This window comes from Leopardus geoffroyi, chromosome D3 (assembly GCF_018350155.1).
Source record: "Leopardus geoffroyi isolate Oge1 chromosome D3, O.geoffroyi_Oge1_pat1.0, whole genome shotgun sequence".
Taxonomy (NCBI): domain Eukaryota; kingdom Metazoa; phylum Chordata; class Mammalia; order Carnivora; family Felidae; genus Leopardus; species Leopardus geoffroyi.
The window spans coordinates 1,259,134-1,276,468 of record NC_059339.1 but is presented as its reverse complement, the minus strand read 5'-3'; the positions used below and the strand labels follow the sequence as shown (position 1 = coordinate 1,276,468).

General features: G+C 53.1%; 1 long non-coding RNA gene across 2 annotated transcripts; it reads right to left on the bottom strand.

Moving 5' to 3' along the window:
• Positions 1 to 10,446: 10,446 nt before the first annotated feature.
• LOC123587699 lies at positions 10,447 to 17,048 on the bottom strand. 2 transcript variants are annotated; one of them, XR_006707464.1, is made up of 3 exons: positions 15,573 to 17,047; positions 10,604 to 10,780; positions 10,447 to 10,508 (listed from the first exon to the last, which is right to left on the bottom strand). It is a non-coding gene; the product is annotated as an uncharacterized LOC123587699 (long non-coding RNA). The 2 variants fall into 2 exon arrangements; XR_006707463.1 differs by lacking the exon at positions 10,447 to 10,508 and having other exon boundaries at positions 10,628 to 10,780; positions 15,573 to 17,048.
• Positions 17,049 to 17,335: the final 287 nt, after the last annotated feature.

Sequence of the window (17,335 nt, the reverse complement as noted above, 5' to 3'; positions counted from 1 at the left end):
GAGGGCGGAGCTAAAGGCGAGAGAGGGAAAGTGTCCCGATGCCACCTCCAGAGACCCGAATGCCGCCCACCCGGGCCCCTGGCAGATTCCTTCGCCACGTGCGGCCCGGGGGGCCAGCAGCCGCTCGCCACACTGTCACCACACTAGGAGCCCACCGCTGGCCTCAGGGTGGGGGCGCTCCTGCAGCCGGCTCTGCCTCCCGCCCCCACGAGGCGCCAAGAACACCTACTCCAGCAAATCCCCTCAGAAGTTCCCAAAGTTACACCTTGCGATTTACAAATCATGGCTTGTGAATCCCCACACCGGGTATCAACAGCGGGAGCCGGGAGCCGGGCCTGCTGCGGCCCGACCCCTGCGAGCGGGTCTGCAGACGCCCGGCCCCCCCCCCCCCGCAGACGCCCGCCCCCCCCCCCGCAGACGCCCGGCCCCCCCCCCCAGACGCCCGGCCCCCTCCCCCCAGACGCCCGGCCCCCTCCCCCCAGACGCCCGGCCCCCCCCCCCCGCAGACGCCCTGCCCCCCCCCCCCGCAGACGCCCGGCCCCCCCCTCCCCGCAGACGCCCGGCCCCCCCCCCCCGGCAGACGCCGGCCCCCCCCCCGCAGACGCCCGGCCCCCCCCCCCCCCCGGAGACGCCCGGCCCCCCCCCCGGAGACGCCCGGCCCCCTCCCCCCAGACGCCCGGCCCCCTCCCCGCAGACGCCCTGCCCCCTCCCTGCCCACCTGTCGGGGTCAGCAGTGCCAGTGGGCGGAGGGCGGCTCAGCCACACTGTAAGTTCTGGGCGGAGCTGTCGGTGAGAAGTTTCTTCCGTGAAGGGGCGGGTCTTCCCTGGGAGGATCCCGTGCCCTGTCCCGCTGGCACTGGGGAGGTGGCCAGGACAAGAATGTGACCACTGGGGCCGCAGGAGCTGGGTGGGGGGTGGGGAGTGACGATAACAGCACAGCCAGCAGGGGGCTGTGGTCCCAAGCCCTCCCTGCAAGTAGAGGCACACCCGCTCTAGTCGGCCCATGCCTGTTTCTGGCGCTTTCCACGGAGGAAGGAAGCCAGCACACCTGGGCTTAATCACCGGGAGAGGAGACTCACGGCCCCCGCAGGGCTCCCATGCAGGACCGGTGAGAGGGCCCCAGGGTCGCTGGGGGAGAACAGCAAGCAGGCACAGTGAAGTCCTCTGATTTTAATCAAACACAGCGAGCCACATCTCTTGACGAGGGTCACTCAGAAGGGAGTCTCCTCTCTCCCTAGGAAGGAGCACAGAGTCCCCTCCCCCCCTCCCCCCCCCACACAGGTCCTTTCCGCACAGTGAGCACAGAAGCCACGTTCGCTGACAGTGCACGTCACATAGAGCCTGAAATGTGCCCACCAGGAGAGATATTTATCCATGATCAAGGAAATGTCACAGAAAAATCTGTTCAATTGCAGAAAACGGCTCCGTCCCTGGCCCTGACCCCAGACGGCAGGCAGGAGGTGGACGGGCCCAGAGTAACGAAGCCCTTGGGGTCTCCATCCTGCTCACTGGACATGCGATGCCTCCTTCCCTGCTCTGAAGGCCTGTCCTCAGGGGACACGCTTCCTCCCATCTGGATGGCGTCCCTGCCAAGCAATGGAAGAGAGACCCGGTTTGGGAGATGTGACCCCAATCCTGATGTGCCCCCGTCCCGGAAGACGGGCACGTGGGCCCTGGCCTGCCTCAGCAGCCCTGCGGAGGACCGAGCACAGACCGGGCGGGCGTCCTCTGGAGGCACCTGCCAGGTAAGGGCTGGGGGCCATCTGGGGACGGGTGTTTGGGGAGAGGGAAAAGACACACCTCTGGGTCTGTCCAGTGATGGAGCCACTCAGGAAGAGGCCCGATGTCCTTCCCAAGAAAGCTCCTCTCCGGGGCGTGCTTGTGACACCCAGAGCCGAGATTATGCTGGAATTGTCCACGGCTCATGGTGAGCTGGCCAACTCGATCTCCCCGTGTCCAGAAGCCGTGAGGCAGATGTCGCTGGGAGCCCACAGTTAGGGGACACGTAGGGGCACCTTGCAGGAGGGGGGTGCTGCAGGTCTCCCAGGACCACAGCGTGGCCCCTGGGGGCTGACATGGCCAGAGGGGACAGGAGGAGAGTGGGGACGCAGAGCCTAGACCCCAGGAGGTGACAGGGAATGAGGAAAGCCCGGGAGGGAACTTGTGGGAGGGAGAAGTCCCACCCCAAATTCGGACTGTGAGGTCTAATGCACATCTGATCGTCTATATCTGATTTGTCTTCCATTTTAGCCCCCACAGCAGGTGGCTCTCAGGGTCCCAGGTCCTCCCTGCATTGCCCTGTGGCCTCATACCCACAAGCCCGCTCACAGGGGATGGAGGGGGCTTGGCCTCAGTCTCTCTGACCCTAAAGTCGGCGAGGGGCCACTTCCCTCCCAGGGCAGGAAGGAGGGACTAGGCTTGTGCGTCTATCAGTCTAGGAGGGCCAGCGGCCGGGGCTCCTAGAGAGATGGCTAATTCTGGGGCTGGGGCGGGAAACACAGAAGGTGAGTGCGGAGTATTGGGTGGGGCCTGAGAGTAAGGAAGTGTGAACACACACACGCACGTGTGCACACTGAGGCACACACGTGCCTGTACATACAGGTGCACATGTGTGCACACACAGGCATATACATGTGAGCACACACGTGCACACACACAGATGTGTACATACAGGCACACGTGTGCGTGCACGCCGATGCACATGCACACACTGATGTGTGCAGGCACACGTACACACAGATACACACACACACACTGACGCACACACACGGCTATACATACAGGTGCACACACAGGCACACACGTATGCACACACACACACATCTGCACACACAAGGACAAACAGGCCACCTAAAAGAGCCCCCATGGCCAGAGGGGAACAATTTGAACAGCAAAATGAATGAAATCACATTGCCTTGTAACTCTAAGTGTGAAAGAAACCGCCGTGAATTTGTATGGCATTGAATACCCAGATAAGTGAGGGTGCAATCGGTGAGGGGGATCAGAGGGACAACCTTCCACTGGCTGAGTAAGTCAGTCACAGGGACGGGACGCAAGCACGGGGGATACAGTTAACCATACGGTACCCGTGTTGCATGTGATGCGGTAGGAAGGCACGTCACCTCCGTAAGCCCGTCGCCTGGTCCCATCGTGAGACAACCATCACACAAATCCCAGCTGGGGGCCGTTCTCCAAAACACACCGGCACGCCTCACACCGTCCGGGTCACGAAGACCCGGGAAAGTCCGAGAAACCGTCACAGCCAAGATAAGCCCGCAGAGACGGGATGCCCAAACATCGTGTGGTTCCTGGACGGGATCCTGGGACAGAGAAAGGAACGGGGGCGGGAATGAGGAGGCGTAACCAAGCATGGACTTCAGTTACTACTGGCTCCTTGACTGGCACGACTGGAAGGCGTTAATAATCTCAGCAGCTGTGTTTGGGGTGCGTGGGGACCATCTGTACCGTCTCTGCAAAAATTCCGTAAATCCAAATCCATTCTGAAATTAGAAGTTGGTTAAAAATTACGTGAGTGTCAACAGGGTGGCCATGGGGGTTGTGGAATCAGAAGCGCAAGCCACGACCTTCATCATGACCTTCGTCACCTCCAGCGTGGAGTTGGACCCGGGCCTGGCGGGGTGGCTCACTCCCCAGGCGGTGGAGACGCGCCCACCGCGTTCTTTTCCTATGTCAGGTTATGTTTTGTTCACTTCCGCCCCAGATTAAGTCTCGTGCGATGGCCGGAGACAGTAAAACACGGGACCCAGTGCAGTTTCTCTTCTGTTCCTCTGGCCACAGGGCGTGCTGTCGCTCTCACCAGAGGCAGTCTGGACACGAGCACGTTAGCACCTCTGCCACGTGTACCTACGTGGGCACCCACGGTAACACCCTCTACACATTGCATACGCATCTCGAGGGTTCTTCCGCATCGTTACGGCCGCTGCACCCTCGCCGGGGAGAGACTGCAGGGTCCCCATCGCGCAGATGGCCCACAATGCAGGTGGTTCCTTATCAACAGACGTTTATTTCAGCCTTTTGTTACGACAAATAAGCCTTACAATGAATGTCCTTGCACGGACGTCCTTGTGCACATTACAGCGGTATTTTTAATGCTTGCTTCGGATGCTCTGAGAATATTGCCCAATAATTTACTTAATGGATCCCTATTTTTAAACATTTAGATTGTCTCCAATTTTTCCACCATTATAAACAACACTGCCATGATCATAAATCTTGGCACATACCTCTGATTACTTCCCTGGGATGAATTTCTAGAAGAAAGTGCTGGGTAAATACATTTCAGCTTTAAAGCTGCTTCAAGCCCGTTTTGCAAGGGCTGAGTCAGGGCCACCCTGCCCGGTAGTGCAGGTTGCACACTGCTCAAGATGCCCAGGAGGGGGCTGGAGGGGGCTGAGGAGGAGCCCATGGTCCACTGGCCAGGTATCTGGGTGTCCCCTGGCGCAGGTGGCTTTTTCTAGTCCTCACGAAAGTGCTGTAGGTGCCAGCAGGGCCCGGGCTGGTTGTCAGAGGCTGAGTCTGAAGTCACAGGACCCCCCTGAGAGAAACTAGCCACCTAAGGTTCCGGAGAGCCAGGGGGCAGGGTCAGCTGCAAGGATGTCCAGTCTCCTTCAGGTGACTCTGCATCACCCAGGGTGACAGGCAGCGTGATCTCTCCTCTGTCACCACCCCTGGGACTGTCCACCACCAGCAGGAACGGGGCCCCCACTGGTCACCAGCTGACCCACGTCCACCCAGTCCTGAGGGTTTGCCCCTAAATTAGCCGCCGTGGCCCATCCCTGTTCCGTGGCCCGGGAGCCTATGGACCCCAGGCAGGAGGGTGGGACCCTGGACAGCCAGCGGGGTGGTGGGGACAGAGGAGAAAGTCCCTGCGCCCTACGAGGCGGGGCTGAGGGGACCGGGAGGGTGCTCCCGCGAGCCGGGCCCTGGGCCGCCACCCTGGTGACACCCAGCACGGGGCGGGACGCAGTCTCAGTGGACGCTGTCCCCCCAACCCTCTGGTCCCCCGGGCCGGGGAGCAGTCCTGTCCCCCAGGGGCCAGGTCCGGGCTTGCGCGGAGAGGCCCCCCTCCCGCCTGGCCCGGTGGCTGCCACATCCTCCCAAGTCCTCACGCTTACGCTTTACCATGAGGCCACGACAGGGCCACAGCAGTGGCTCCCAGTCGTGAAGGTCGAGGTGGCCGCTGACCAACAGAGCAGACCCTGCTGGGTGGAGAGGGGCTTTGGGCAGTTCCAGGACGGGGCTCCGGACGGAGGGTCAGCCCAACCCGGCGGAAAGGCCCAGATGGAGAGGCCCCGGGGGAGCCTCGAGCCGGGCAGATGGGGCGTCCCAGCCGCCTCACCGCGGAGACGGCAGCAGGGGCAGCAGAGAGCGTTCAGCCCCTTTGTCTGGGGAGTGAATGCAGTGACCTGGGGCAGTTTCAAAGCCCCGTTTGGGTAGAAGCGTCTCTTGTGAGATGATGGGCTTTTAATGATCACCTTTGACCCTGTCAGCTCAGTGACTAAATGTATGAGACAGAGAGAGAGAGAGAGACTGGCAGACAGAGAGACAGACAGACACAGAAACAGAGAGAGACAGGGAGAGACAGAGAAAGGGACAGAGACACGGAGACAGAGACAGACGCGGAAGAGAGAGATGGGGTGGAAAAGAGACAGGGATGGAGAGACAGAGACAGACAAGAAAGAGGGGGCAGCACGAGGACTGTCTTCAGGAGGCTCAGGGCACCTGGCAGGACCCCTGCCCTCTGGTCCCGGGAGGTGGGCTCTTGCACGTTAGTATTTCCTTCCTCCGCACAGACAGGGAACCAAGGCGGAGAGAAGGGGGGAGGGAGGAAGGGGAAGGGGCGCGTGTCTGCTCTATGACACGAGCCCTTGGACCAAGTGAGGGCGTCTGACCCACTGAGGGGCCAGCGTGAGAAGAGCTGGGGGGCTGAGGCCGGGGATGCACTCGGCCACCGCCCCCCAGCTTCGTCCCAGTGTTTATAGACCTGAAGTGCCTCTAGCAGTTGGTAAGTGGGTGCCCCATAAGCGCCCCGCATCTGTCACGTGGGAAACAAAGGCAACAGTTTCCTTACAGCCCATGAGTCTGTGAAACAGGCAGAGTGACCTTCTTCTAGGGGATCAGCTGCCTCCGTGATGACACTTTGGTAGGGGCAATCTTAGCCCCGACCCGCCAGGATCCTGTAAAGTCTCCTTTAACATATAAATATTCCTTTGGAAACTTCCTTTATCTCTACTCCCCAAGACATAGGTTGGCGCTCATCCTCCAAGCATATTGTGCCTCTGATGTACATCGGAAGGGCCTCATGAGTAAGGTCTTATGAGGCAGTGATAAACGACCTTTCCTAACAGCAACGAGCCCATCAGCATCCTAGAAACCTTGCTTCCAAATTCCTCAGGGGCATCTCGGTGGCTCAGTCGGTTAAGCATCTGACTTTGGCTCAGGTCACGATCTCACAGTTTGTGGGTTCGGGCCCCGCCTCGGGCTCTGTGCTGACAGCTCGGAGCCTGGAACCTGCTTCGGGTCTGTGCCTCCCTCTCTCTCTGCCCCTCTCCTGCTCATGCTCTGTCTTCTCTCTGTCTCTTTCAAAAATAAATAAGCATTTAAAGAACTTTCAAATCCCTTAGAGATTTACATTATGCCTAACCACCCCCAGCCTGAAGGCATGTGATCAGTCACCCCTCGCCGCCCCAATGCCGCCCCAATGCCGTTCATCCTGCCCACGGGTCCTGTCCCCGGGCTTCACTAAAAACCAAAGACGTCTCAGGAATTCTTCCTTGGCCATCAGCCCCGGACTCCCACCACTCCCAAACCCCATCACCTGGATGTCTCCTAAGCCGCCCCCACAGGCCCCTCAGGCCCCGTGTCTAAGGGGTGAAGCCTGGCAAAGCTGAGTGGGGGGAGGGGTGGAATCGCTGTGTGGTTCTCGCCAGAACAGCAACTCCATGCCAGAATCGTGGCCCAAGGTCCAGACATTCCTTGAGAAGCTTCCAAATATTTAAACACTGCTTCAGACTAAAACAGAACAAACACAACAACCCTCTGTGGACTTTGACCCATCCCAGAGTAAATACAAAATTTAGGGAGGGAATTTACAGGTAGATGTCTCTACTCCAGATCCACCTCTGTCCTTGCATCGCTGGCATAGCGGTGAGTCCACACCCGCAAAGTTCTGCAAACCGACCTCAAAGGTTTCTCAGGACCCAGAATCCACCGTGGGGTACCTGGGTATTCTGGGTGGGCTGCGTGGGGGCCGGGCCTCCGGAGACCGTGACCAGGGAGTTCTCGGGTGGGTTTCGTCCCAGTAAAACCCCACTCGCTCAGATGACCCCAACGCAGGGCTCGCAGGGAGGAGGGCAGAGCCCAGCCAGCCCAGGAGACAAGGTTTACCGAGCACGTAAAAACAGGATCCAGGTGAGGCTTAACTCTGCGTGAACAAAATGCGTCCCTGGGCACCAGAACCACCACCCGCCAGCCATCATTTATATGCTAATCAGTCTCTCACAGCCTGAGAGCCTCAGCCTTGCCAGGATTCCCTCCCTCCAGCCCTTCTGCGTCTGGTGGCTGTACTTGAACTCTGCAAGCCCCGGCTAGTCAGAGGTTCCCGATTCAGCCCACCCCCCACCATCTGCGAGGCCAGCCTGGCTGGGGGTCACTATCACACACACCTGCCTCTCCGTCCTTGAGGCAGGAGGACAGTGGTTCCCAGAAGCCTCCGCCCACGGTGGGGGGTGGGACTCTCCTCTGTCCCTTCTCGGGGCGCGCCCAGGGACAGTGAGAAGGGCCGAGACTCAGGCCTTCCCTGGGTTCTGAGGCGCCCCAGTGTCTCTCTGCTGGAGCCCCCGCTTTGAAACGTGGTCAAAAACACCACTGAAAAGCTTTCAGCGCTGAGGCTGCAAAGTGCCAGCCTGAGGGAGAACTGCTTTGTTTGGCCCGCTTTCTCTGACTTAAAAAAAGGTGTGTGGGGGAGGGGAGGATCACACAGAAACCAGACTGCCAGCTGCCCCCCCCCCCCCAAAAGCCCCTGCGCTGGGGCCCCTGCAGGGCCTGGAAGGTTCTCTTCTAGAGGAAGACACCCCCCAGCCCCGAGGGGACCTCACGTGCATCACGTGCCTGGCCCCTGTAGACACCTGAGTTTAATGCTCCTGACTTAGAGGAAAAGACAATTTGAGGGACCCCTGTAACAATCAGGCTGTTCCAGGAAGATGTAAGGACAGAGAGCCAGTCCACAAAGCACCTGCTCCGTGTGCAAAGAAATCACTCTGGGGTCGGGCTCTGCCGAAGAAAGCGTTTTACTGTTCTATTTCTGTCCCTGATTTGGAGAAGAGTTTTGGGTGTAGTACGGACTCGTTTGAGGATGCCCTTGGACAAGGGCAGTTTGAGGCCGCCATTTCGACGCGGTCCTTTTCAGGCTCCTTTGACAGACAGGAAAGCCTGTCACTTGGCAACAGAAGGAGCCACTCAAAGCTACCACACCTGTTTCACAAACTGCCGGTGCGCCCCCACACACTGAAGCGATCGTATGTGCCTCTAAATCAAATTCCCCAGCAACATCCGGGCCCAGATGCTTTCTGCAGTGGTGCTGGCCACAGAGGCGGCACGAACAGGTGTTCACCGACTCATCCCTACACGGACCCTTGGTCCCACCCCATCCCTGGCCCCAGTTTCCAATCTCGACACTCCGCCGGGCTCCCGCAGCGCAAAGATGACGACGTCAGCCGCCCTGATCGGCATCGGGGTCGCCTGGGTGTGCCTCCAACACGTCACTGGGGAGATGCCCAGTGACAACACGGCCTGGGCCAGATTGGCACGCCCCGTGGAACAGCCTGGCAGTAGGAACTCGAGCTGAATACCCTGGAACCTACCAATTCCACCCCGAGGCAAATACCAGCGTAAACATGTGCAAACAGGCACGCGCAAGCATGGTCACGGCCCCCCTCTCCGAAACAGTCCCTCAAGGAAACTACTCGAATGCCCATAAACAGTAGAGTAGGTGAGTACACGATGGTGTTATCACAACCGGATATTATTCAGCAACGAGAATGAGCCAACTGGACAAGAACACTCCACGTTACGGACGACTTGACTTGCCAACCTGCTGGCGAATGAGCCCCCAGATCCAGAAGAGCACAGACTAGACAGTTCCATTCGTCTAAAGTATAAAAAACAGGCATGATAAAAATCGGGGTGATAGTTGATGTTAAGAAGAAAACAAATCAGTATATCACGGTATATGGAAAATATCGTAATTTTTAAAATGCTTGTATTTATTTATTTTTGAGAGAGAAAGAGAGCAAGCAGGGGAGGGGCAGAGAGAGAGAGAGAGAGAGAATTCCACAGGCTCCGTGCTGACAGCAGCAGGCCTGACTCCGGGGCTTGAACTCACAAACTGCGAGATCATCACCTGGGCTGAAATCGAGAGTCAGATGCCCAACCAGTTGAGCCATCCAGGCGCCCAGAAAATATCGTAATTTTTAAATGGGCAAAAGATTTTACAGACACTTCACCTGAGAATGTACCTGAACGTCCGGTAAGCACAGGAAAAGCACCTCAGCATTATTAGTCAACAGGGAAACGCAAATCGAAACCAGTCACCCTGCGACCAAGATGCTCTATGCCACGGGCATAATGGCAGAGGCAGGTGGCCAGCCGGTGTCCACAGTGAGCTACACACCCACAAAATGGCTAAACCCAACAGGACTGACCACACCGTGCCCTGTGGGATGTAAAATGGTACGGCCATTTGGAAAAGTTTGGCAGTTCCCGAGAAAGTTCAATATAGTCACCAGACGCATGAATTTCCTAGGGCTGCTGTTAACAAATGACCACCAACTCAGTGGCTTAACGCAACACGAACTTTCTTTCTTGTAGTTCTGGGGATCAGAAGTCCAAAATGAGTCTTTAAAGGGCTAACAGCAGGTGTGGGTGGGGCTGGTTCCATCCGAGCCTCGGGAGGATCCTTTCTTGCCTCCCACTTTCTAGAGGTCACCACGTCACCCAAATCTGCGTCCCTATTCCCACAGTCTTCTCCCCTGACTTGGCCACTCCTACCTCTGTCATAAGGACACTGAGCCCACCCAGATAATCCAGGATGACCTCCTCATCTCTAGACCCTTAATTTAACCACGTCTGCAAAGTCCCTTTGGCCACACGAGGCCACGCTCACGGTGGCCAATGCACTGCCAATTGGCACACTGGTGTGTGCCAATGCACTGGCACGTTTAACAGGAAAGATGCGGCGGGCGTTCGAGACAACGGAAGATATGGGCAGCTGTGACCAGGCATGGACGGACCGTAACCACGCACCTGCTCCTTAAGGCCCACAGCGCACCTTGGGCCCAGGTGAGGTCTTACCCCAAATGTATCGCGATGGCTCCACTGAGATGATAGCTCACGAATCACTCATTCTCCAGAGTTCAGCCCGAATATAACACCCATCGGGGGAAAGAATACGGTTCCCCATGACGGTTCGGAGCCTCTCACCCGGAAAACTAGATTTCAAAGAGAGGAGAGGTCCTGGGTGAAGGGATATATCACATATGAAACCAGCCAGAAAAGGGGGGAAATGGGACACTGTGCTGCTTACTCTGGGGTTTTATTTTGGTGGTTGTTTCTGGACCCAGCAAACGGTGCTCGTGGAGAGAAAGGAAAAATAAGATCTGTCGGTTTGGTGTCCGGGGAGTTGGTATTAATTGTCACGTTGAAAGAGTGCTTTTTCTTCCTGAGCTTTCAAAGCTTCTGGAAATAACACAAGGGGAGAAGCCTGGGGAGGAAGACGGAGAACCGATTATTAAGGGCTAAGTGCGTGACAGGTCTTTTGTCTTTACAACAAAACATCACCAGCCGATGCACACACTACGGTGTTTGGCACAGCCCCATTTCGTCTTCAAACCAGGTTGTTACAATACTGGCTTGAAGGAAGCCTGAGCCACACTGCGACCAAGATGCTCTATGCCACGGGCATAATGGCAGAGGCAGGTGGCCAGCTGGTGTCCACGGCTCCGGTTTGAGAAAACATCGTCCTGAGGAAAACATCCCCCTCCCTGTGCAACATTCCAACTGAAGGGGCTTTTTATTTTTTTTAATGTTTATTTTTGAGGGAGAAAGAGAGACAGAGAAACAGAGAGAGACGGGCACGAGCAGGGGAGGGGCAGAGAGCGAGGAGACAGAATCCAAAGCAGGCTCCAGGCTCTGAGCTGTCCAAACAGAGCCCGACGCAGGGCTCGAACTCACAAACCGTGAGATCATGACTTGAACCAAAGTCAGACGCTTAACCGACTGAGCGAACAAGGTGCCCCTTGAACAGGCGTTTTAGACGTCTGTCTCCCAGCATGAGCCTCTCAGAGACAGAGGGGCACAGAGGACATGGGTAGGACAGCTGCCTGGGTGGGGAGAGGCAGAGGCCCCGGGACAGGCCCCCAGCAATCTGCGGCCTCTGACAGGACGACAGGCTGATGAACATCTCTGTGAGACTTAGTTCAAGTAGCATCTTCTTCAGGAAGAGGCCGTTAAGAAACAAAATTCGGGGTCTATCCACCAAGAAGACCTAAAAGTTGTAAACATTTATGCTCCAAATGTGAAAGCACACAAATATATAAATCAATTAATCACAAACATAAAGAAACTCCTTGATAATAATACCATACTAGTAGGGGACTTCAACAACCCACTCACAGCAAAGGACAGATCATCTAATCAGAAAATCAACAAGGAAACAATGGCTTTGAATGACACACTGGACCAGATGGACTTAACAGATATATTCAGAACATTTCATCCTAAAGCAGCAGAATATACATTCTTCTCCAGTGCACATGGAACGTTCTCCAGAATAGACCATATACTGGGACACAAATCAGCCCTAAGTAAGTACAAAAAGATCAAGATCATACCGTGCGTATTTTCAGACCACAATGCTATGAAACTCAAAATCAACCACAAGAAAAAACTGGAAAGGTAACAAATACTTGGAGACTAAAGAACATCCTACTAAAGAATGAATGGGCTAACCAAGAAGTTAAAGAGGAAATTAAGAAGTATATGGAAGTCAATGAAAATGATAACACCACAGCCCCAAATCTCTGCGAAACAGCAAAGGTGGTCATGAGAGGAAAGTATATAGCAATCCAGGCCTTCCTAAAGAAGGAAGAAAGGTCTCAGATACACAACCTAACCTTACACTTTAAAAAGATGGGGGCGCCTGGGTGGCGCAGTCGGTTAAGCGTCCGACTTCAGCCAGGTCACGATCTCGTGGTCCGTGAGTCCGAGCCCCGCGTCAGGCTCTGGGCTGATGGCTCGGAGCCTGGAGCTTGTTTCTGATTCTGTGTCTCCCTCTCTCTCTGCCCCTCCCCCGTTCATGCTCTGTCTCTCTCTGTCCCAAAAATAAATAAAAAACGTTGAAAAAAAAAATTTAAAAAGATGGAAAAAAACCCAGCAAATAAAACCCCAAACCAGCAGAAGACAGGAAATAATAAAGATTAAAGCAGAAATGAATGCTATTGAAACCAAAAAACAAACAAAAAAAACCCCAGTAGAACAGATCAATGAAACCAGAAGCTGGTTTTTTGAAAGAATTAACAAAATTGATAAACCACTAGCTAGTTTGATCAAAAAGAAAAAGGAAAGGACCCAAATAAATAAAATCAAGAATGAAAGAGGGGAGATCCCAACCAACACAGAAATAAAACCAATAATAAGAGAATATTATGAGCAATTATATGACAATAAAATGAGCAATCTGGAAAAATGGACAAATTCCTAGAAACATACACACTACCAAAACTGAAACAGGAAGAAATAGAAAATTTGATCAGACCCATAACCAGTAAGGAAATAGAATTAGTAATAAAAAATCTCCCAAAAAACAAGAGTCCAGGGCCAGACGGCTTTCCAGGGGAATTCTATCAAACATTTAAGGAAGAGTTAACACCTATTCTCTTGAAGCTGTTCCAAAAAACAGAAATGGAAGGAAAACTTCCAAACTCTTTGTATGAAGCCAGCATTACCTTGATTCCAAAACCAGACAGAGACCCCACTAAAAAGGAGAACTATAGACCAATTTCCCTGATGAACATGGAGGCAAAAATCCTCAACAAGGTATTAGCCAACCGGCTCCAACAATATATTAAAAAAATTATTCACCACGACCAAGTGGGATTTATACCTGGAATGCAAGGCTGGTTCAATATCCGCAAAACAATGTGATTCATCACATCAATAAAAGAAAGGACAAGAACCACATGATCCTCTCAATAGATGCAGAGAAAGCATTTGACAAAATACAGCATCCTTTCTTGATAAAAACCTTCAAGAAAGTAGGGATAGAAGGAGCATACCTTGAGATCAAAAAAGCCATATATGAAAGACCTGGTGCTAATATCTTCCTCAATGGGGAAAAACTGAGAGCTTTCCCCCTAAAGTCAGGAACAAGACAGGGATGTCCACTCTCGCCACTGTTATTCAATCTAGTATTGGAAGCCTTAGCCTCTGCAATCAGACAACACAAAGAAATAAAAGGCATCCAAATCAGCCAGGAGGAGGTCAAACTTTCACTCTTCATAGATGACATGGTACTCTATATGGAAAACCCAAAAGATTCCACCAAAAAACTGCTAGAACTGATCCATGAATTCAGCAAAGCGGCAGGATATAAAATCAATGCATCCTATAATCATTGGATGGAAATGATTGCATTCCTATACACCAACAGTGAAGCAACAGAAAGAAAAATCAAGGAATCGGTCCCATTTACAGTTGCACCAAAAACCATAAAATACCTAGGAATAAATCTAACCAAAGAGGTGAAAAATCTACACACCGAAAACTACAGAAAGCTTGTGAAAGAAATTGAAGAAGACACACACAAAAAAAGGAAAAATATTCCATGCTCCTGGATAGGAAGAACAAATATTGTTAAAATGTCAATACTACCCAAAGAAATCTACATATTCAATGCAATCCCTATCAAAATAACACCAGCATTCTTCACACAGCTACAGCAAACAATCCTACAATGTGTATAGAACCAGAAAAGACCCTGAATAGCCAAAGCAATCTTGAAAAAGAAAACCACAGCAGGAGGCATCACAATCCCAGACTTCAAGCTGTATTACAAAGCTGTCATCATCAAGACAGTATGGTACGGGCACAAGAAGAGACGCTCAGATCAATGGAACAGAGTAGAGAACCCAGAAATGGACCCACAAACGTATGGCCAACTAATCTCTGACAAAGCAGGAAAGAACATCCAATGGAATAAAGATAGTCTCTTCAGCAGGTGGTGCTGGGAAAACGGGACAGTGACATGCACAAGAATGAACCTGGACCACTTTCTTACACCATACACAAAAATAAACTCAAAATGGTTGAAAGACCTCAATGTAAGACAGGAAGCCATCAAAATCCTCAAGGAGAAACCAGGCAAAAACCTCTTTTACCTCTGCCGCAGCAACTTCTTACTCAACACATCTCTGGAGGAAGATGTGCAAAAGCAAAAGCAAAAATGAACTACTGGGACCTCATCAAGATAAAAAGCTTCTGCACAGGGAAGGAAACAATCAGCAAAACTAAAGGGCAACCGACAGAATGGAAAACATATTTGCAAACGACATATCAGATAAAGGGTTAGTATCCAAAATCTATAAAGAACTTATCAAACTCAACACCCAAAAAACAAATAATCCAGTGAAGAAATGGGCAAAAGACATGAACAGACACTTCTCCAAGGAAGACATCCAGATGGCCGACACATGAAAAAATGCTCCACATCACTCATCATCAGGGAAATACAAATCAAAACCACAATGAGGTACCACCTCACATCTGTCAGAATGGCTAACATTAACAACTCAGGCCAACAACAGATGTTGGCAAGGATGCAGAGAGGATCTCTTTTGCATCGTTGGTGGGAACGCCAGCTGGTGCAGCCACTCTGGAAAACAGTATGGAGGTTCCTCAAAAAGTTACAAATAGAACTACCCTACGACCCAGCAATTGCACTACTAGGTATTTAAACCAAGGATACAAAAATGCTGACTCGAAGGGGCACATGCACCTCGATGTTGATAGCAGTGCTATCGACAACCACCAAAGTATGGAAAGAGCCCAAATGTCCATCGATGGATGAATGGATAAAGAAGATGTGGTATACGGATACAATGGAGTATTCCTCGGCGATAAAAAAGAATGAAATCTTGCCACTTGCAACTACGTGGATGGAACTGGAGGGTATTATGCTAAGTGAAATTAGTCAGTCAGAGAAGGACAAATATCATATGATTTCACTCATGAGGACTTCAAGACACAGAAGTGATGAACATAAGGGAAGGGAAACAAAAATAATATAAAAACAGGGAGGGGAACAAAACAGAAGAGACTCTTAAATATGGAGGGTTACTGGAAGGGTGGTGGGAGGGGGGATGGGCTAAATGGGTAAAGGGAATTAAGGAATCTGCTCCTGAAATCATTGTCGCATTATGCTAACTAATTTGGATGTAAATTAAAAAAATAAATTAAAAAATAAAAAAAATTTTAAAAAGAAACAAAATTCAGCCGACCACATTTTAAAGATCCTTCTGCCTCTCTTCAATAATTCAGGATCGGTGGCATCCAGCCAGCAGACAGACGGGCTCCGAGGAGCCGTGCGCAGACTCCCGCAGGCAGAAGGGGGCCGGAACGAGGCAGTCACCCGACACGGAAACGCAGGGTGGTCATCGCATCTGTTACTCTCCCTCAGGAGACGGCAGGGCTCCGCCGGTCAGACCATGTAACTAGTGCCCACCGGGCGACTCCTGACTGACTGGTAAGAGTCCATGACTGGGAGACCCAAAACTGTGACTGTCCTGGTCTGGTGACGCCAGGCTTAGCCTGTGACTCTACCTGGCTTCTTTCTCACGGGGCCTCGAGGACGAAGTGGGCAACACGCGTGCTCGGGGGTGCCTGTGTCCCCACACCCATTGTCGCCCTCTGCTCAGGGTCCCGGAAGGCTCCTCCTGCAAGCTGTCTCCGGGCTCGGGGCTGCTGGCTCCCGCCTCGGTCCGGCCGGGCACTGGAGGCTGGGAGGAGGGAAGCCCGAGTGTTTCCGTCCTCGGTTTTGGAAGCATCTCCGGCGTCGTCTTCAGCTTCCTCCTGGGGCCAGCTCTCCGAGCCCCTCCTTCGGTCCCAGCCTCCAGCTCCGGCCCCCACCGGGCTGCGATGACGCCACCAGGGACCTGTTCCTCCAGCCCAGAGGGCGGCGGGGGCTCTGGGCTGCCTTGCCCAGCTGTCTGCGGCTCTTCCTAGGCCGTTATTATCTGTTCAGGCGGGAAGCTTCCCTCTGCGGAACCACCTCTGTGTTCCCGATCGAACCGTGACTGATAAAGTGCTCAACGAGGGTGAGCTGTTATTTTTAAACACAGCATTTTCAGGCTCACACATCCTACGCCCCTTTGCAGTAATAACGTGTTTACAGGTCTTCCCCTACCACCTGATGACACATTCAGTAGGAATGAAGTAAAACAGAGCTGTTGTGGCTGGCTGGGCCACCTGATACCGTCTCTGTTAGTAAGAGGATCTTCAATGCATCCCCCTGAAACCCGGCGCTCTCCCGTCTCTCCTGCTCCTGGAGGACCTCACTCAGTTGTAGAGACGGGAAAACTTTCGTGCACACCGGGAACAGACAAGGGGACAGAGCACTCGCGGGTTCTGCCTTGGAGTAGAGGAGCTCACGGGACGAGGGGAGAGAGATAAAGAACGGAACAAGGGCCAGGAAGAACACGCTAGGATTGAGAAGAAAGTGGGCATCGTTTACAGACCACATGATCGTCTATGTCAGAAATCCAAACCGATCTACAGATAAATCGTGGAGAATAATGAAACTGAGCAAGGCAGCCGAACACAAAATTGGCTTTTAAAAACTGTATTCCTAGCAACAAACAATTTGCAAGTGAGGGGCCTAACAACATCGAGGAGTGAAGTATCCAGGAATAAATCTAACTTTTTTAACATTTATTTATTATTGAGAGACAGAGACAGAGCACAAGCGGGGGAGGGGCAGAGAGGGGGAGACAGAGAACCAGAAGCAGGCTCCAGACTCTTGGGCTGTCAGCACAGAGCCCGACATGGGGTTTGAACCCATGAACCGTGAGATCATGACCTGAGCTGAAGTCAGACGCTTAACCGACTGAACCACCCAGGCACCCCAATCTAGGAATAAATGTAACATGCAGAAGATCTTTGCGGAGAAACCGAGAAAACTTTTGAGACTTTTTGAAAGATTTCTGCCTAGTAACCTGGAGGAGCAAATACCGCAGAGGCCTCAACTCTCCCCAGCAATCCCAAC